This window comes from Protopterus annectens, chromosome 6.part0 (assembly GCF_019279795.1).
Source record: "Protopterus annectens isolate FY-2018-M chromosome 6.part0, PAN1.0, whole genome shotgun sequence".
NCBI classification, from domain to species: Eukaryota; Metazoa; Chordata; order Ceratodontiformes; family Protopteridae; genus Protopterus; species Protopterus annectens.
The window spans coordinates 1,192,682,784-1,192,702,889 of record NC_056737.1 but is presented as its reverse complement, the minus strand read 5'-3'; the positions used below and the strand labels follow the sequence as shown (position 1 = coordinate 1,192,702,889).

Sequence of the window (20,106 nt, the reverse complement as noted above, 5' to 3'; positions counted from 1 at the left end):
TGTCTTGCCCCCAAATACCTGCCATTCAAGGTATACTGTTGTGTGCTTCACCCCCAAATACCTGCCATTCAAGGTATACTGTTGTGTGCTTTGCCCCCCCAAATACCTGCCATTCAAGGAATACTGTTGTGTGCTTCACCCCCAAATACCTGCCATTCAAGGTATACTGTTGTGTGCTTCGCCCCCAAATACCTGCCATTCAAGGTATACTGTTGTATTCTTCGCCCCCCCAAATACCTGCCATTATACTGTTGTGTACTTCGCCCCCCAAATACCTGCCATTCAAGGTATACTGTTGTGTGCTTCAAATCCCAAATGCCTGCCATTCAAGGTATACTGTTGTGTGCTTCACCCCCCAAATACCTGCCATTCAAGGTATACTGTTGTGTGCTTCGCCCCCCAATTACCTGTGATTCAAGGTATACTGTTGTGTGCTTTGCCCCCAAAATACCTGCCATTCAAGGTATACTGTTGTGTGCTTCGCCCCCAAATACCTGCCATTCAAGCTATACTGTTGTGTGATTCGCCCCCCAAATACCTGCCATTCAAGGTATACTGTTGTGTGCTTCACCCCTCAAATACCTGCCATTCAAGGTATACTGTTGTGTGCTTCGCCCCCCAAATACCTGCCATTCAAAGTATACTGTTGTGTGCTTCACCCCCCAAATACCTGCCATTCAAGGTATACTGTTGTGTGCTTCACCCCCAAATACCTGCCATTCAAGGTATACTGTTGTGTGCTTTGCCCCCAAAATACCCACCATTCAAGGTATACTGTTGTGTGCTTCGCCCCCAAATACCTGCCATTCAAGGTATACTGTTGTGTGCTTCACCCCCCACAAATACCTGCCATTCAAAGTATACTGTTGTGTACTTCGCCCCCAAATACCTGCCATTCAAGGTATACTGTTGTGTGCTTCGCCCCCCCCAAATACCTGCCTTTCAAGGTATACTGTTGTGTGCTTTGCCTCCCCAAATACCTGCCATTCAAGGTATACTGTTGTGTGCTTCACCCCCAAATACCTGCCATTCAAGGTATACTGCTGTGTGCTTTGCCCCCCCAAATACCTGCCATTCAAGGTATACTGTTGTATTCTTCACCCCCAAATACCTGCCATTATACTGTTGTGTACTTCGCCCCCCAAATACCTGCCATTCAAGGTATACTGTTGTGTGCTTCACCCCCCAAATACCTGCCATTCAAGGTATACTGTTGTGTGCTTTGCCCCCCAATTACCTGTCATTCAGGGTATACTGTTGTGTGCTTTGCCCCCAAAATACCTGCCATTCAAGGTATACTGTTGTGTGCTTCACCCCCAAATACCTGCCATTCAAGGTATACTGTTGTGTGCTTCACCCCCAAATACCTGCCATTCAAGGTATACTGTTGTGTGCTTCGCCCCCCAAATACCTGTCATTCAAGATATACTGTTGTGTCCTTTGCCCCCAAAATACCTGCCATTCAAGGTATACTGTTGTGTGCTTCGCCCCCAAATACCTGCCATTCAAGGTATACTGTTGTGTGCTTCGCCCCCAAATACCTGCCATTCAAGGTATACTGTTGTGTGCTTCACCCCCCCAAATACCTCCTATTCAAGGTACACTGTTGTGTGCTTTGCCCCCCAAATACCTGCCATTCAAGGTATACTGTTGTATTCTTTGCCCCAAATACCTGCCATTATACTGTTGCATGCTTTGCCCCCCAAATACCTGCCATTCAAGGTATAGTGTTGTGTGCTTTGCCCCCCAAATACCTGCCATTCAAGGTATACTGTTGTGTGCTTTTCCCCCCAAATACCTGCCATTCAAGGTATACTGTTGTGTGTTTCGCCCCCAAATACCTGCCATTCAAGGTATACTGTTGTGTGCTTCGCCCCCCAAATACCTGCCATTCAAGGTATACTGTTGTGTGCTTCGCCCTCCAAATACCTGCCATTCAAGGTATGCTGTTGTGTGCTTTGCCCCCCCAAATACCTGCCATTCAAGGTATACTGTTGTGTGCTTGACCCCCCAAATACCTGCCATTCAAGGTATACTGTTGTGTGCTTCACCCCCCCAAAATACCTGCCATTCAAGGTATACTGTTGTGTGCTTCTCCCCCAAATACCTGCCATTCAAGGTATACTGTTGTGCGCTTCGCCCCCAAATACCTGCCATTCAAGGTATACTGTTGTGTGCTTCACCTCCCAAATACCTGCCATTCAAGGTATACTGTTGTGTGCTTCACCCCCCAAATACCTGCCATTCAAGGTATACTAAATACTAAATGTTCGTAGAGCAAAACAATGGAAGGGATACAGTCACACCAAATCTACACTTAAATTCGAGCAGCAAAAAATCCAGAGTCTTCCAAATAGTAAAAGCAGGTTTATTCCAATAAAATGAGGTGAGCGCTTTCGCTAAAATAGCTTCTTCAGACCTAATTACATTTTAATCATTAAAACAGTTGACTTATATACAGAAAAAAGGCGCCAAAAATAAGCACTCATTAAAGGGATATGAACCTAATAATATGCGTCCATTGTTGAAATCCAGAAGATTCAGGAATCATAAGTGATTTTAAATGTTTTTTGTGATTCTTATTGTGTATTTATGAGTTTTATACACATATATGTTTACACTTAACTGTGTCCTATTATTTGTGTTTTGATGCAGTTATTAGGTTCATATCCCTTTAATGAGTGCTTATTTTTGGCGCCTTTTTTCTGTATATAAGTCAACTGTTTTAATGATTAAAATGTAATTAGGTCTGAAGAAGCTATTTTAGCGAAAGCGCTCACCTCATTTTATTGGAATAAACCTGCTTTTACTATTTGAAAGACTCTGGATTTTTTGCTGCTCGAATTTAAGTGTAGATTTAGTGTGACTGTATCCCTTCCATTGTTTTGCTCTACGAACATTTAGTATTTATTATTTTCTTTTTGCTGTTCATTGTGGAGCATTAACTCCGACTGGTCTCTTTGTTATTTGATTCAAGGTATACTGTTGTGCGCTTCGCCCCCAAATACCTGCCATTCAAGGTATACTGTTGTGTGCTTCACCTCCCAAATACCTGCCATTCAAGGTATACTGTTGTGTGCTTCACCCCCCAAATACCTGCCATTCAAGGTATACTGTTGTGTGCTTCGCCCCCAATTACCTGCCATTCAAGATATACTGTTGTGTGCTTTGCCCCCAAAATACCTGCCATTCAAGGTATACTGTTGTGTGCTTCGCCCCCAAATACCTGCCATTCAAGGTATACTGTTGTGTGATTCGCCCCCCAAATACCTGCCATTCAAGGTATACTGTTGTGTGCATCGCCCCCCAAAATACCTGCCATTCAAGGTATACTGTTGTGTGCTTCACCCCCCAAATACCTGCCATTCAAGGTATACTGTTGTGTGCTTTGCCCCCAAATACCTGCCATTCAAGGTATACTGTTGTGTGCTTCGCCCCCCAAATACCTGCCATTCAAGGTATACTGTTGTGTGCTTCACCCCCCCAAATACCTGCCATTCAAGGTCTACTGTTGTGTGCTTTGCCCCCAAATACCTGCCATTCAAGGTATAGTGTTGTGTGCATCACCCCCCAAATACCTGCCATTTATGGTATACTGTTGTATGCTTCGCCCCCCCCAAATACCTGCCATTCAAGGTATACTGTTTTGTGCTTCACCCACCAAATACCTGCCATTCAAGGTATACTGTTGTGTGCTTCTCCCCCCAAATACCTGCCATTCAAGGTATACTGTTGTGTGCTTCGCCCCCCAAATACCTGCCATTCAAGGTGTACTGTTGTGTGCTTCTCCCCCCAAATACCTGCCATTCAAGGTATACTGTTGTTTGCTTTGCCCCCCAAATACCTGCCATTCAAGGTATACTGTTGTGTGCTTCACCCCCCAAATACCTGCCATTCAAGGTATACTTTTGTGTGCCCTGCCCCCAAATACCTGCCATTCAAGGTATACTTTTGTGTGCTTCGCCCCCCAAATACCTGCCATTCAAGGTATACTGTTGTGTGCTTTGCCCCAAATACCTGCCATTCAAGGTATACTGTTGTGTGCTTCACCCCCCAAATACCTGCCATTCATGGTATACTGTTGTATGCTTTGCCCCCCCCAATACCTGCCATTCAAGGTATACTGTTTTGTGCTTTGCCCCCCAAATACCTGCCATTCAAGGTATACTGTTGTGTGCTTTGCCCCAAATACCTGCCATTCAAGGTATACTGTTGTGTGCTTCACCCCCCAAATACCTGCCATTCATGGTATACTGTTGTATGCTTTGCCCCCCCCAATACCTGCCATTCAAGGTATACTGTTTTGTGCTTCGCCCCCCAAATACCTGCCATTCAAGGTATACTGTTGTGTGCTTCGTTCCCCCAAATACCTGCCATTCAAGGTATACTGTTGTGTGTTTCTCCCCCCAAATACCTGCCATTCAAGGTATACTGTTGTGTGCTTCGCCCCCCAAATACCTGCCGTTCAAGGTATACTGTTGTGTGCTTCGCCCCCGAAATACCTGCCATTCAAGGTATACTGTTGTGTGCTTCGCCCCCCCAAATACCTGCCCATTCAAGGTATATTGTTGTGTGCTTCGCCCCCCAAATACCTGCCATTCAAGGTATACTGTTGTGTGCTTCGCCCCCAAATACCTGCCATTCAAGGTATACTGTTGTGTGCTTCGCCTCCAAATACCTGCCATTCAAGGTATACTGTTGTGTGATTTGCCCCCCCCAAATACCTGCCATTCAAGGTATACTGTTGTGTGCTTCACCCCCCCTCCTCAAATAAAATACCTGTCATTCAAGGTATACTGTCATGTGCTCATCATTATCATCAGCCAGCATTTTCCCATTTTTTTTCTACATGGAGTCGGGGTATAATATTAACTGTCGCCAACTATCCTGATTCAGTGCCACACTCCTGCCTTCTTCAACGCTCATGCCTGAGTGTCACAGATCTTCTTTCACACAAACCATCCACCTCTTTGCTGGATATCCTCACTTCCTCTTACCTTCTTCCTGTCTGTTCCAAATCTTCCTCACCAGACTGTATTCTGTTTTTCTACACATGGACCCAAACCACCATAATCTGTTCTCTTTGATCTTTTCTGCAATTGGAGATACTTTGGCTTCTGCTCTTATGTCCTCATTTCTTCATCTATCCCACAGTGTGCATCCTACCACCCTTCTCAGGCACTTCCTTTCCATCACCTCTAGCTTCTTCAACTGTTCTGCCTTTACTGCTCAGGTTTCTGTATCATACAGTAGTACTGGTCACACCACTGTCTTGTACATCTCACTGTTCAGCTTCTTTTGCATTCTTCTATCATAGACTACACTTGACACTCTATGCCAGTTGGCTGCAGTCCCACTGATTATAGTTTTGACCTTTTCATTCAGACGTCCCTTCTCCCACTCCTCATAGATACTGTTTACCTGTTCCACTATCTTCCCATCTATCTCTTTTCTCAGCTTCTTCTGATTTTCCCAGTTTTCTGCCATTGCAATCATCTTATCTGTGCTTAGTTTCATCCCATGTGCCTTCAGATTTACATTCCATTCTCCTATCCTTTGCTGAAGTTCTAGCTCAGATTCTGCCTGTAATGCCACACTATCTGCATACAGAAACTTTATTGATCTGTTCCCTCCGACCTGTTTGCTAATGATGTCCATCACCAGTATGAACAGCAGTGGGCTCAGAGCTGAACCCTGGTGCACACCCACTCCCAGTGGAAACCCCTCTGTGATGCTGAGCATGGTTCATACTTGAGTCACTGGATCTTTGTACATTGTCTGCACTAATTCTAACCATCGCAGTACTGCCCAGACCAGCTTTCTTGGGACCTTGTCATATGCTTTCTCCATGTCTAGGGATGCCCAGTTGGACTCTCTCCTCATCTCTAGCTTCTTCTCAAGTAAATGTCTCAGTGCAAACATTGGGTCAGTTATGCTGCATCCTGATCTGAATCTGAACTGCTCATCTCCCATCTTACATTCTACTACTCTGCGTATCCATTTATCAATTACCCTCTCCAGAACTTTCACGCAATGTGATAGGAGTTTGATGCCTCTGTACTGCCCACAGTTGTGGATGTCCCCTTTGTTCTTGTCCCCTTTGTGTGCTGCGTCCCCCCACAAGAAAATAACTGCCATTCAAGGTATACAGTTGTGTGCTCTGCCCCACTCAAAATAAAATAACTGCCATTCATGGTATATTGTTGTGTGCTCTACTCCCCCAAAATAAAATAACTGCCATTCAAAGTATACTGTTGTGTGCTCTGCCCCACTCAAAATAAAATAACTGCCATTCAAGGTATACTGTTGTGTGCTCTACTCCCCCACACTAAAATAACTGCCATTCAAGGTATACTGTTGTGTGCTCTGCCCCCCCCCCCCTAAAAAAAACAAAACAAAATAACTACCATTCACTATGCATAAATATACACTTTCTGGTGAAAAAAATGTTTTGTAAGCTAATCAAATTCTGTTTACAATACCCACATTACTGCCATCTAATGTATATGTCACAAATGATGATATAATCCCATCACTGTAAGATTGCCACCCATCCTGTTGTCAATGAGACACTCACAGGATGAGCTGCCTCATCCATTGCCCTCTGTGCAAAGTAGTGGGGCTTGAAAAGTCCCGCTTTTCAGTCGCACAGAATTGCCATGGAAAAGCCGCAATTACTTCTGGCTTTTCCACAGCAATTCAGTTACATCACCAACCTGGACCTGCAGGCAAAGCTGCTGCCTGTTAGGTCCGGGTGCTTTAATTTGTGCAGCAATTGGCTGCACTTCATGAAAGGGGTGGGGATTGGGGCAGGAAGAGCCCTGCAAAGATCACGGCTGTAGGAGCTCTTTGTTTTAAGCACTTCTACAACCGTTAAAAAAATGACTGAGATTTGTTTTTATTTTTCTAATAAGCCAGCCAGCCATCCATCCAGCCAGCCTGCCAGCCATCCAGCCAGACATTCATCCATCCAGCCAGCCTGCCATCCATCCATCCATCCATCCATCCATCCATCCATCCATCCATCCATCCATCCATCCATCCATCCATCCATCCATCTATCCAGCCAGTCAGCCAGCCAGCCAGCCAGCCATTCATCCATCCATTCATCCAGCCAGCCAGCCAGCCATCCAGCCAGCCAGCCAGCCAGCCATCCATTCATTCATGCAGCTAGCCATCCATTCATTAATGCAGCCAGCCATCCATTCATGCAACCAACCATTCATCCATTCATGCAGCCAGCCATCCATTCATGCAGCCAGCCATCCATCCAGCCAGGCATCCATTCATTCAGCCATCCATCCATCAAGCCATCCAGTCATTCATCCATCCAGCTGCTACTCCCACCAACCAGCTAGCCACTCCTGCAGCCAGCCAACCAGTCAGCTAGCCACTCCAGCAGCCACCAGCTAGCCACTCCAGCAGCCAGCCAATCAGCCACTCCAATAGCCAGCTAGCTAGCCACTCCAGCAGCCATCCGCCATACCAATAACAGCATCTCCTTCACCGCTCCTGTAGTGATGTCATGATAGAGGGTATGGCCAGTGTCATATTGGCCACACCCCCATGTCCCACTTTGGCCCGCTTAAAAGGTGGCAACCCTCATCATTGCCTCCTATTTATATGTGCCAGATGGGAATATAATCCAATCACTGACACCGGTTTGTATGTGGCAACCAAGCATATAATCCAGTCTCTGCCATCAGTTTATACGTGCAGGACCAGGTCAGCAGTCTCATGATCTGCACCACTGCTGCAAGTTAATGTTTGCTGCTGCCCAGTCCTTTAAGTCAGTCGGATTCTTTATGACCACAAGGATCTCAGCACACCAGGCCTGCCGGTCAACAAATTATACTTTTTAGCTTCTGCCACTCCATTCTAATTTTGCTTACAGTCTTTCCCAATATCAGTGCCTGTCCATGCATTATGTTGCCAAAGCATTTCAGTTTTAGATTTACTATCAGGTCTTTCAATGAACAGTCTTTGTTTACTTGAATATTGACTGATTTGATTTTCTTGCAGTCCACGACATTCTCAACTGTTTTTTTCTTTTCAGTAAGTGCTTTACTAACCCAGCATTTTGCTTGATATATTCAATGTGAAAATTAAATAAGTAATGTGAAATATACACCCTTACCACAGCCCTTTCTAAATCTTGAAACAGTTACTTATTCAATACTCCAGGTCCAGGTGAATCTATGTGCTTTAAATCTGCTCCACCAACTATCAAACTATATGCTAGTATTGATTGAACTTAAGGGCATGCAGTAATTGCTCAGTGTTGCCTTAGGTAACAGCTTCTCGTGACATACTCTAAGATTTACACTGTAAAGCTGCAGATCAGGTATAATCGCTAACTACTAAGTATTTCACCCATTTCATACTGACCCCAGTACTCTCCAGGACAATTTTACTAACAATCAAATTTGACCAAGATTGTTTTACACACTATCTCTGGTTAAACTTAAACAAAGTCCACAGGGGTCATTGTTCTAGCTTGATAAACAAAGCAAAATTAAAACAAATACATATATACATGCATACATACATGTATGTATATATATATATATATATATATATATATATATATATATATATATATATATATATATATACAAGCATACATACAATATTTTCATGAGAGGCTATGAATATGTTACCAATGCCAACAGCCCTTATAAGAACACAATATTTACCCTGAAATAAACTAGCCATTAAATGGTGGTATAGTTGCAATAGCTTTACTCATAATTCTTTGAAAGGCTGAAGCCAACAATTGAGAAGTCATGATGTTTAGCAACTAACTTTTTATACATTACTAAATCACCAGTGACAAGCTTCTGAAATTGAGTAATAATGTTCTTTACTACTAGAAGAAATTTGGCTAGGTTATTAGTGGACTTCCTCTACTCTTTTTTGATAGGTGCACTGGATCTTTCACATCCACCTGAGCTACCATGAACTCAGGCAGATGGGGGTCTCAGTTTAATATCTGAAGTGAAGGATGATTAAACAGTGCACTTTGTAAAATGAAATCTAGAAGCACCTATAAACATGCCAAAATAAATTACTAAATAAATGTGTTTAGATAGATGGCATGCATAAGAACTCAGTCTAGCAGTTTATCTGGACCTGATACTACCAGTAGCAAAATATACACTAATTCTATGTACCTCTGGCTTGGTAGTTCAAATAATAGTTTTCAATATGTGCAGGCCATGAATTTTACCTTGAGCTCTGTTTGGAAAAGTAGTTGACTTATACAGTTCAGAAGTGAGGTAGTATTTAAACTGCTAATGTTTTTTCACTATACTAAAAAAGAATCTCAAGTGGAAGTCATTGTTTTTTTCTCAATTTTAATTATGCTTTCACGATTCCAAAATCTTCACTCTGGGGAGTGGAAGAGTACAGATAATGCAATGCATTTTTGAGCTGCTAAGCATGTTGAATATGTAGACATTTGAAATACCAATTTAATTTTAGTTTCTTATAGTTATACTGCATTCACACAGAAAGTAGTTACATACTCTACTTCTGATCTTTCTTTTTACATTTTACTGTACTATATATTTTATATGCTGCAAGATTTACAGTAACAATTTTATGTAAAAATTACATTGGCTTTAGTTTAATACCACTTCTCTGCAGTGCAGTAATGTACAAGTCGATTATGCCTTCTTGCGCTGTGTATAATGCCTTTGTTACAACTACTTGCATTTTATTTCTGAACTGCAGATATCAGTAGCATTAGAGCTAGTCACACGGCAGGACACTGTATTGATAATTTAATGTACAACACATGCAAGAATCTTGCTTTTACTTGTAATGTTTGCAGTAAGAATGACTGTATGACTTAGTGGCAGGTCTAAATCTTCAGATTTTCTACAGAGTAGGTGTCGGATACTATTAATGGCAAGTTTATACAAAGTCAAAATGTGACCTTGTGACAGGTTATGGAGTTGTAATTTATTTCCTTTATTTTATGTGCTCTAGATTATATTTACAGACACTGGAAGACAGATGAACTCTTTGCAACACTGTTTCTGAATGGTTGCAATCCAATCCTTATTAAAAGATGTACCGAACTTCCACAGGCTTTTAGTGCCTTAAAAGATGAGAAACTAGACAGCGGCAATTCACTGTCTGCAGAAATCAAGGTAAGAGCATCTAAAGAACAAAATGGTAGTCTAGCAGCATTTATATTCGTTGTCTTACATTGTGCTGCTATTTGGATGACAACATATACGCTCAAGGAACATGTTAATGATGGCATGTGCTTCTCTGAGCTCAGTAAGGCTTAATGCAGGAAACCACTCATTAATAAATACTGTGTGCTGCACTGATTCTGTTCTGAAGTCGTACAACATTCACATCTGATGATGTTTTGTAGAGCTCACAAAAACCTCTGACTCTCTTACTCTAACAGTCTGACTTCAGGGCAGAAAGTGCATCATTATGTGACTTATTAGCACAAAGGCGTCTGACTCCTTCATTATTTCTCATAATATTCCCTTAAACTCTTCACCTGTGAGTTAAAAGGAATTACGTCTTGGTTTCTTCAAGGCATTTTCCTTGTGCCATTATTTTATCTAATGTGTGCATTAGTGCTGAATCAAAACGTACAGCTAACCTGTAAGCAGATGTCCTGCTCTACACCATGAGTGATAAGTCTCCACTACATACTGCAAGCATTTCTACCCCATGGTATTCACTTCATTGCACTTATTATTTTATATTTTTGTCACTGCTTGTTACCTCTTCAAGTTTTACATTCTGTAGTTAGCCAGTTTGTATTTCATATATAATTTTCCTACATCTCTTATGTAAAGGTGGAATACATTCCAATGAGGTTGTCAGTTTGCTGAAGTTGTGTGCAAGTAATTCATTGTTATCTGACATCGTTAGGCTTAGTACATGGCTTCTTTGTAAAATGGTAACAATCATATCCTTCCTTCTCAAAAATCTACTCACATCCCTTACTTACATGAACATTTCAGGGGTTGTAAGGTTTCCTAACACTTCAGTATTCGAGTACATATGCTTCATCAGTACATGACCAAAACTGCTTCATCCAAAAGTTTGAGCCACAGACTTTCTTTTATTGAATTATATGACTTACAATGTTTAAAACACCTTATTTTCTATTCTTGTAGCAGTGGGGGACATTTCCCCAGTCCTCCTAATATATATCAGAAACACTGCTGTCAATATATTATTTGGAATTATACAACAACCCCCCCCATTAATATTCAAAAACATGCACGCTGATTGGTCAGTGTGCACGTTGTAAATCAGAGTTATAGTAATGGAAAAAGGTCTGGTCGCCTGGACTTTTTCCCATTACTATAACTCTTTTTTTTTTACAGCAACGGAGAACGCAAGATCTGCGTTGCTTCACACTGTCTCGCTATAGCGAGACAGCTTTAAAAAAGCAACAGAGATTCTCCGTTGCTTTTTCTAAAGCTTTCTCGCTATGTTAAATTCATTTAACATTGCAAAACAGTTTTTAAAAAGCAACGGAGATCTTGCTTTCTCCGTTGCTTTTTTCAAAACTGTCTCGCTATGTTAAATGGATTTAACATAGCGAGACAGCTTTAAAAAAGCAACGGATATTCTCCACTGCTTTTTTAAAGCTGTCTCGCTATGTTAAACTCATTTAACATAGCGAAACAGTTTTTAAAAAGCAACTGAGATCTAGCTTTCTCCGTTGCTTTTTTCAAAACTGTCTCACTATGTTAAATGGATTTAACATAGCGAGACAGCTTTAAAAAAGCAACGGATATTCTCCACTGCTTTTTTAAAGCTGTCTCGCTATGTTAAACTCATTTAACATAGCGAGACAGTTTTTAAAAAGCAACGGAGATCTAGCTTTCTCCGTTGCTTTTGCTTTTGCCCACAGCTCTGATGTACTGCATAGGCATGCATATGCGCAGTACATCAGAACTGCCGCAGAATGCCAGACAGCTGCGGAAGGGCATCAAGGAGGCATTATACAATGCCATTATTTAAGAAAAGTAAATATTTTTTTTTTCTTAAATAATGTCATTGCATAATAGCAATAACCCACTTCTGGGTGTGGGTAATGCTGGATTTACCCACGGTTGGCTTTGTTTGGCCACTCGGGCTTCGCCTCGTGACCAAACCACACCAACCGTGGGTAAATCCAGCATTACCCACACCCAGGCGTGGGTTATTGCTATATTATACAATGACTCCCCCCCATTAATATTCCAAAACATGCACGCTGATTGGTCATTGTGCACATTGTAAATCAGAGTTATAGTAATGGAAAAAGGTCCGGTCGCTCAGACTTTTTCCATTAGTATAACTCTTTTTTTTTTTTTTTTGTACAGCAACCGAGAACGCAAGATCTCCGTTGCTTTTTACAACCTGTCTCGCCATGTTAAACGAGTTTAACATAGCGAGACAGCTTTTAAAAAAAGCAACGGAGCATCTCCATTGATTTTTTAAAGCTGTCTCGCTATGTTAAACCCATTTAACATAGCGAGACACTTTAAAAAGCAACGGTGATCTTGCTTTCTCCATTGCTTTTTTCAAAACTGTCTCACTATGTTAAATGGGTTTATCCTAGTGAGGCAGCTTTAAAAAAGGCAGCGGAGATTCTCCGTTGCTTTTTTTTAAAGCTGTCTCGCTATGTTAAACTCATTTAACATAGCGAGACAGGCTGTAAAAAGCAACGGAGATCTTGCTTTCTCCATTGCTTTTGCCCACAGCTCTGATGTACTGCGTAAATATACGCATGCGCAGTACATCAGAACTGCCGCAGAATACCCAGACAGCTGTGGAAGGGCAGCAAGGAGGCATTATACAATGCCATTATTTAAGAAAACTAAATTTTTTTTCTTAAATAATGTCATTGTATAATAGCAATAACCCACTTCTGGGTGTGGGTAATGCTGGATTTACCCATGGTTGGCTTTGTTTGGCCACTCAGGCTTCGCCCTCGTGACCAAAGCACACCAACTGTGGGTAAATCCAGCATTACCCACACCCAGGTGTGAGTTATTGCTATATTACGCAATCTATAGGCATCAGTCTTCAACCAGATGCTTTTAACAGTCAGACTCTGTAGCACTTGCTTCATGAGTCATTACTGAGTGGTCTTTTAGCAGTCCGATGGGCCTTAGCCTCTGTTGTTGTAATATTCAGATCTTGTAGCCATTCCTGAATTGATCTTTTAGCAGTCAGATGGGCCTTAGCCTCTGTTGTTGTAACATTCACATCCTGCAGCCATTCCTGAATTGGTCTTTTAGCTGTCAGATGGGCCATAGCCTCTGTTGTTGTAACACTCACATCCTATAGCCATTCCTGTATTGGTCTTTTAGCTGTCACATGGGCCTTAGCCTCTGTTGTTGTAACATTCACATCCTGCAGCCATTCCTGAATTGGTCTTTTAGCTGTCAGGTGGGCCATAGCCTCTGTTGTTGTAACACTCACATCCTATAGCCATTCCTGAATTGATCTTATAGCAGTCAGATGGGCCATAGCCTCTGTTGTTGTAACACTCACATCATGTAGCCATTACAGCACAGCCTTATAGTTGTCAGATGGCCCTAAGGATTTACTGCTATAACACTTACATCCTTTAGCCATTATAAGGTGGCCTATAAGCAGTCAGAGTAAGCACGTGTTGTTGTAACATAACACATCTTGTAGCCATTACAGAATGGCCTTTTAGCAGACAGATGGAACTTTGCATGTGCTGTTGTAAAACACACATCCTGTAGCCATTACAGTGTGATCTTTTAGTAGTCAGATGGCGCCCTTCATGCCCTGTTGTAGAGCTCACATTCTATAGTTAATACGACGTGGCCTTGTAACAGTCAGATGACCCTTTGCATGTGCTGTTGTTGCACTTACATTCTGTAGCCTTTACACAGTGACCTGTTAGCAGTGAGATGGCCCTTTGCATATGTTGTTAAAGCACTCATATCCTGTAGCCATTACTGAGTGATCTTTTAGCAGTCAGACATCCCTTTTCATGTGCTATTGTAGCACTTAAATCCTGGAGCCATTATAAAGTGGGATCTTAGTAATGAGAGCCCTTAATTTGTGGTCTTGTAACACTCACATCCTGTAGCCTTTTCTGAGCAGGCATTTAGAAGTCAGAAGGACCTTAGCATGTGTTGTTATAACACTCACATTATGTAATCATTAGAGTGTCCATTTAACAATCAGATGGTCCTTAGCATTTGTTGTAGTGCTCACTTTAGGTAGCCATATTTAAACATTTAGCCCTTGCATGTGGTGTTTCAGTGCACACATCTTGTAGCCATTACTGAGTGATCTTTTAGCAGTCAGACAGCCCTTTTCATCTGCTATTGTAGCACTTAAATCCTGTAGCCATTATAAAGTGGACTCTTAACAATGAGAGCCCTTAACTTGTGCTGTTGTGACACTCACATCCAGTAGCCTTTCCTTAGCAGCTGTGTTGTTATAACACTCACATTCTATAATCATTAGAGTGGCCATTTAACAGTCAGATGGCCCTTAGCACTTGTTGTAGTGCTTACTTTAGGTAGCCATATTTACTCAGTCAGCCCTTGCATGTGGTGTTGCAGCACTCACATCTAGTAGCCATTCCAAAGTGGCCTTGTAGCAATCAGTCAGCCCTTGCATGTGGTGTTGCAGCACTCACATCCTGTAGACATCACAAAATGGCCTTTTAGCAGTCAGACAGACCTCTGCATGTATTATTGTAACACTCACATCCTGTTTTCATTATACAGTGGCCATGTAGCTCTTGAAGGGCCCTTTGCATTTTCTGTTGTAGCACTCACATCTTGTAACCATTATACAGTGGCATTTTAGCAGCAAAATGGCCCTTAGCATGTGTTCTTTTAGCACTCACTTTGTGTAGCCATTTTTGAGTGGCCTTTTATTAGTCAGATGGTCCTTTGCATTTGCTATTGTAACACCCACATCCTGTAGCCATTACAAGGCAGCCTTTTAGCTGTCAGATGGCCCTTTACTTGTTTTATTGTAGCACTCACATCCTGAAGCCATTATTGAGTGGCCTTTCAGCAGTCAGATGACCCTTTGTAAGTGCTGTTGTAATACTCATATCCAGTAGCCGTTACAGGGCAGCCTTTTAGGGCTGTTGTTCCTTTTCATGTGCTGTTGTAGCATATACATCCTATACTCATTCCAGAGTGGCCCCTTGCAGTCAGATGGCCCTTTGCATGTATTGTTGTAGAACTTACATGTGGTAGGATTTCAGAATGACCTTTTAGCTGTCAGATAGCCCTTTACTTATTTTATTGTAGCACTCACATCCTGAAGCCATTTCCAAGTTATCTTTCAGCAGCCAGACATACCCCTTGCATGTGGTGTTGAAGCACTCACATCATGTAGCCATTCCAGAGCAGCCTTTTAGCAGTTAGATGACCCTTTGTAGGTGCTGATGTAATACTGACATCCAGTAGCCATTTCAGAGCAGTTTTTTAGGAGTAGTTGATCCTTATCACGTGCTGTTGTAGCATAGACATGCTGTAGTTTTTCCAGAGTGGCCTTTTGAAGTGAGATGGTCCTTTGCATGTGCTGTCGTAATACTCAATCAGATGTCCCGTTGTGTGTACTCTTATAAGACTCACATCGTGTAGCCATTACACAGTGGTGTTTTAGTAGCCCAATGGCCTTTTTTCATGTGCTGTTGTAGCATATACATCCTGTAGACATTCCAGAATGGCCTTTTGCAGTCAGGTGGTTCTTTGCATGTGCTGTTGCAATACTCTCATCCTGTAGCCATTCTAGAGTGGCATTTTAGCAATCAGACAGCCCTTAACATGTGTTGTTGTAGCCCTCACATCCTCCAGCCATTATTGAGTGCCTTTTAACAGTCTAATGGCCCTTAGTACATGTCAGTGTATCACTCACATCCAATAATCATTACAGAGCGCCTTTTAGTACCCAGAGAAGGCTTTTAGCAGTCAGATGGGTTTTTACATATGCTTTTATTGCACTCACATTCTATGATCATTACAGAGTATCCTTTTAACAGTCAGGTGGCCCTTAGCATGTGTACTTGTAACACTCACATCTTGCAGCCACTATAGAGTGGCCTTTTAGCAGTGAGATGGCCCTTTGTGTGTGTTTTTGTAGCACTCACATCCTGCAATTATTACAGTGTGCTATTTTAGCAGTCAAATGGCCCTTACCCTGTGTTCTTGCAGCACTCACTTCCTGTAGCTCTACTGAGTGATATTTTACCAGTCAGATAGCCCTTAGCATGTGCTGTTATAACACTCACATCTTGAAACCGTTACATAGTGATCTTTTAGCAGTCAGATAGTCCTTAGCATGTGTTGTTATAACACTCACATCCTGTAACCATTGCACAGTGATCTTTTAGCAGTCAGATAGCCCTTAGCATGTGCTGTTATAACACTCACATCTTGAAACCATTACATAGTGATATTTTAGGATAGCCCTTAGCATGTGCTGTCATAACACTCACATCCTGTAACCATTGCACAGTGATCTTTTAGCAGTCAGATAGCCCTTAGCATGTGCTGTTATAACACTCACATCTTGAAACCATTACACAGTGATCTTTTAGCAGTCAGATAGCCCTTAGCATGTGCTGTTATAACACTCACATCTTGTAACCATTACACATTGATCTTTTAGCAGTCAGACAGTCCTTAGCATGTGCTGTTATAACACTCACATCCTGTAACCATTGCACAGTGATCTTTTAGCAGTCAGATAGCCCTTAGCATGTGCTGTTATAACACTCACATCTTGTAACCATTACACAGTGATCTTTTAGCAGTCAGATGGTTCTATAGGTAAACTTAATTCCATCATAGGTAACAGGGCATGTTTGCTTAAGGTCTTCCTAGCTTCAGAAAACAAGAACTAGAAATCCTATATGTAAGATTTAGATTATATTTGTACTCTGGAGAACTTTATCAACTATTTTTTTGTATGTGCTCTAAAGGGCAGAGTGTACTCCATGATCAAGTACTTATATTTGCTGACCTGTTTGACTATATTGTTTAGTGGGTCCTTTATGACAAAGCATAGAAGTATTTTCTATACACAGAGTAGCAAAAATATAACTATGGGCTTCTTGTGGTTAATTGTTAATTTATTTCAAATTATCTAATTCCATAGAGTGTTGAAGTCTGACTGCACTTTGACTAGCAGATTTATAACTGATGAATCACATTTGAGAAGTAAAACATCTTCTCTGGTATTTGTGGACAACAGCCAAACTCAAGGCAGTAAAATCACACTAGAAATACTCAAACTATAACAGAGAAGCAATGCTTTCATTCAATTCTTCACATTGTGACTCTCCCTGAAATTTATAACCTGTCTTTCATTCAGAACAAAGCCAATCTACATAACACAGCTTCAGTTAAAGGTAAATAGAGTACTGTTGACCCCCATTCAAATATTGTCTTGGACAAGACGATGATGTCTGTTGTTGCCATGTCAGTTCTACCTGTCTTTAGAACTGCTTTTATACTCCATTCAAGCACACATCAACACAGGAATTAGAATTAATGTAGACACTGAAGTGCATGATCTAGATACTCAGGTTGATAGCAATCTAAACTTTCAACACCATATATCCACAGTAGTGAGGAAATCCTTCCATGTGGCACATCTTAGAAGTAAAGGCATTGCATCTAGATCTAAGGATGTTATAATTCCATTATACTCAGCCCTCAACCGACCAATAATTGAGTACAATGTTCCCTTTTGCATGTACTGTACCAGACACATGCAAAAAACTGGAGAGACCACAGAGGTTTCTCACCAAGAAATTACAGGTGACATAAAACAAGTCTTACACAGAAAGACTAAAAGCCCTGTCACTGCATTCTGTTTCCTACAGGTTGCTAAGGGGTGACCTGTGCCTGGCTTTACATGGCAGTCTCTGATCCGACCCTGATGAAAATGCTACACATTTGAAAATCAAACTACATGAAGGTCACTCGCTCCAGGCATCTTATCCTAGTCTGTGATATGAACAGGTCATGCTGGAGAGATAGAGGCTGCTAGTTCTCTGGACCAAGCTTTCAATTCACATGAAATAGAGCCCCTCCCTGACAGTCTTCAAACGCAACCAAGATCAATGGATAGGTGACCACAAATTCACTCCTGTGATGGCACCTATGTCCCTCCCGGACAGAAGAATTCAGTATACACTACAATAGACCCTTACCTCTGAACTTCATGCACATGATCACAGATGATTGGAGCAACTTGGGGTAAATATGGCTAAGCTTGTAAAGGAATCTAAGGCCAATAGTCTAGTAACTTTGTATGAAACAATGAACCTATGAGTACAGATTCACTTCATGGCCATCAGTGATGACCTACTGCTGTATGTGTAAAACACATATCTCAATGACACGCTTATTAACGTGCATTGAATAGTATAGTCACATCTCTGATTGAACCCTGGCCATCAGTGATGACCTACTGCTGTATGTGTAAAACACATATCTCATTACCACGATTATTAAAGTGTATTGAATAGTATAGTCACATCTCTGATTGAACCCTGGCCATCAGTGATGACCTACTGCTGTACGTGTAAAACACATATCTCAATGACACGCGTATTAACGTGCATTGAATAGTATAGTCACATCTCTGATTAAACCCTGGCCATCAGTGATGACCTACTGCTGTACGTGTAAAACACATATCTCAATGACACGCGTATTAACGTTCATTGAATAGTATAGTCGAGTGTCTGATTATACCATAAAGTGAGGCAGTTCTATTTTATTTCCATTATGTCATCATCATCATGCGCACTGATATTCTCCTTTTCCTCATTTGTACATGGGTTCGGGTGACATGCCAATGGTCACTATCTCTATTGATTCAATGCAACTTGCCTACCTTTTTTGACAGTCTTACCTGACTATTGCAGGTCTTCTTTCACACAGTCCGTCCATCCATCCATCACTTTGCTGAATGCTCTAGTTTTCTTTTATCTTCTTCCTGTCTATCCCAAACCATCTTTAACAGATTGTCTTCTGCTTTTCTGCACATATACTCAAACCACAATAATCTGTTTTCATTAATTTTGCCTGCATTTGGAGTTACTTTGGCTTCTGCTCTGATGTCTTCCTTTCTTCATCTGTCGCACCCATCTCAGGCACTTCATCTCCATCAACTGCTCTGCCTTTATTGCCCAGATTTCTGCACCGTACAGTAGTAATGTACATCACTCATTTCTTCACCTTGCTTTTCACCTTCTTTGACATTCTTCTATTATACATTGGGTCTGTATTACATTATCGAAGTTTCAAAATTTCGAATCTGATTTGGTCGACACCGTATAATTGAAGTCTTAAAACATCGAAAATGTAATAAAACACAGCAACCTACAAAAACAAACCATATAAATGCTCTAAGCAAGCGGGCAAGCCCTCCTGCACCCTCCACACCCCCTGAGCCCTCCTGCAACACCCACACCCCCTGCTACTTAAATATATCAACTCCGAGATCGCACTACAGTGCAGAAAAGGGAAATCTTCCCTTTCTGCTCTGTACAGAGATCTCCGTTAAAAGATTCAAAGTTTCAAGACTTCGATCATGTGGTGTCGACCATATCAGATTTGAAGTTTTGAAACTTTGATCTTCTGATATAGACCCCATACATTATACCTGACACTCTGTACCAGTTGACCATAGCCCCTCTGATTTTAGTTTTGACCTCTCCATTCAGACTTCCCTTCTCTTCAACCGCCCTGCCCAGATACTTGAACTGTTAACCTGCTCCACTATTTTCTTTTCTATCTTCATTTTCATCTTCTACTGATCTTCTCCATTTGCAGCCATTACAGCTGTCTTATCTGTAAAGCTTCATCTCATATGCCTTCAATGTTCCATTCCCCTATCTTTTGTTGAAGTTCCTGCTCAGAATCTATCTGTAATGCCAGATTGCATGCATCCTGTAACTTTGTTGATCTGTCCCCTTTAGCCTGTTTACTGATGTAGTATTACTAGTATGAACAACAGTGGGCTCAGAGCTGAACCCTGATGCACACCCACTCCCATTGGGAACCCCTCTGGGAGACTGAATGCTGTTTGTACTTGAGTCATTGGTCCTTG

General features: G+C 41.6%; 1 long non-coding RNA gene across 1 annotated transcript in view; it reads left to right on the top strand.

Moving 5' to 3' along the window:
* LOC122804097 overlaps positions 1 to 20,106 on the top strand; it is a 270,588-nt gene that overhangs the window by 190,956 nt on the left and 59,526 nt on the right. The window contains exon 3 of the long non-coding RNA XR_006365176.1: positions 9,994 to 10,157. This is a non-coding gene — a long non-coding RNA (uncharacterized LOC122804097). The remainder of the gene's footprint in view (positions 1 to 9,993; positions 10,158 to 20,106) is intronic.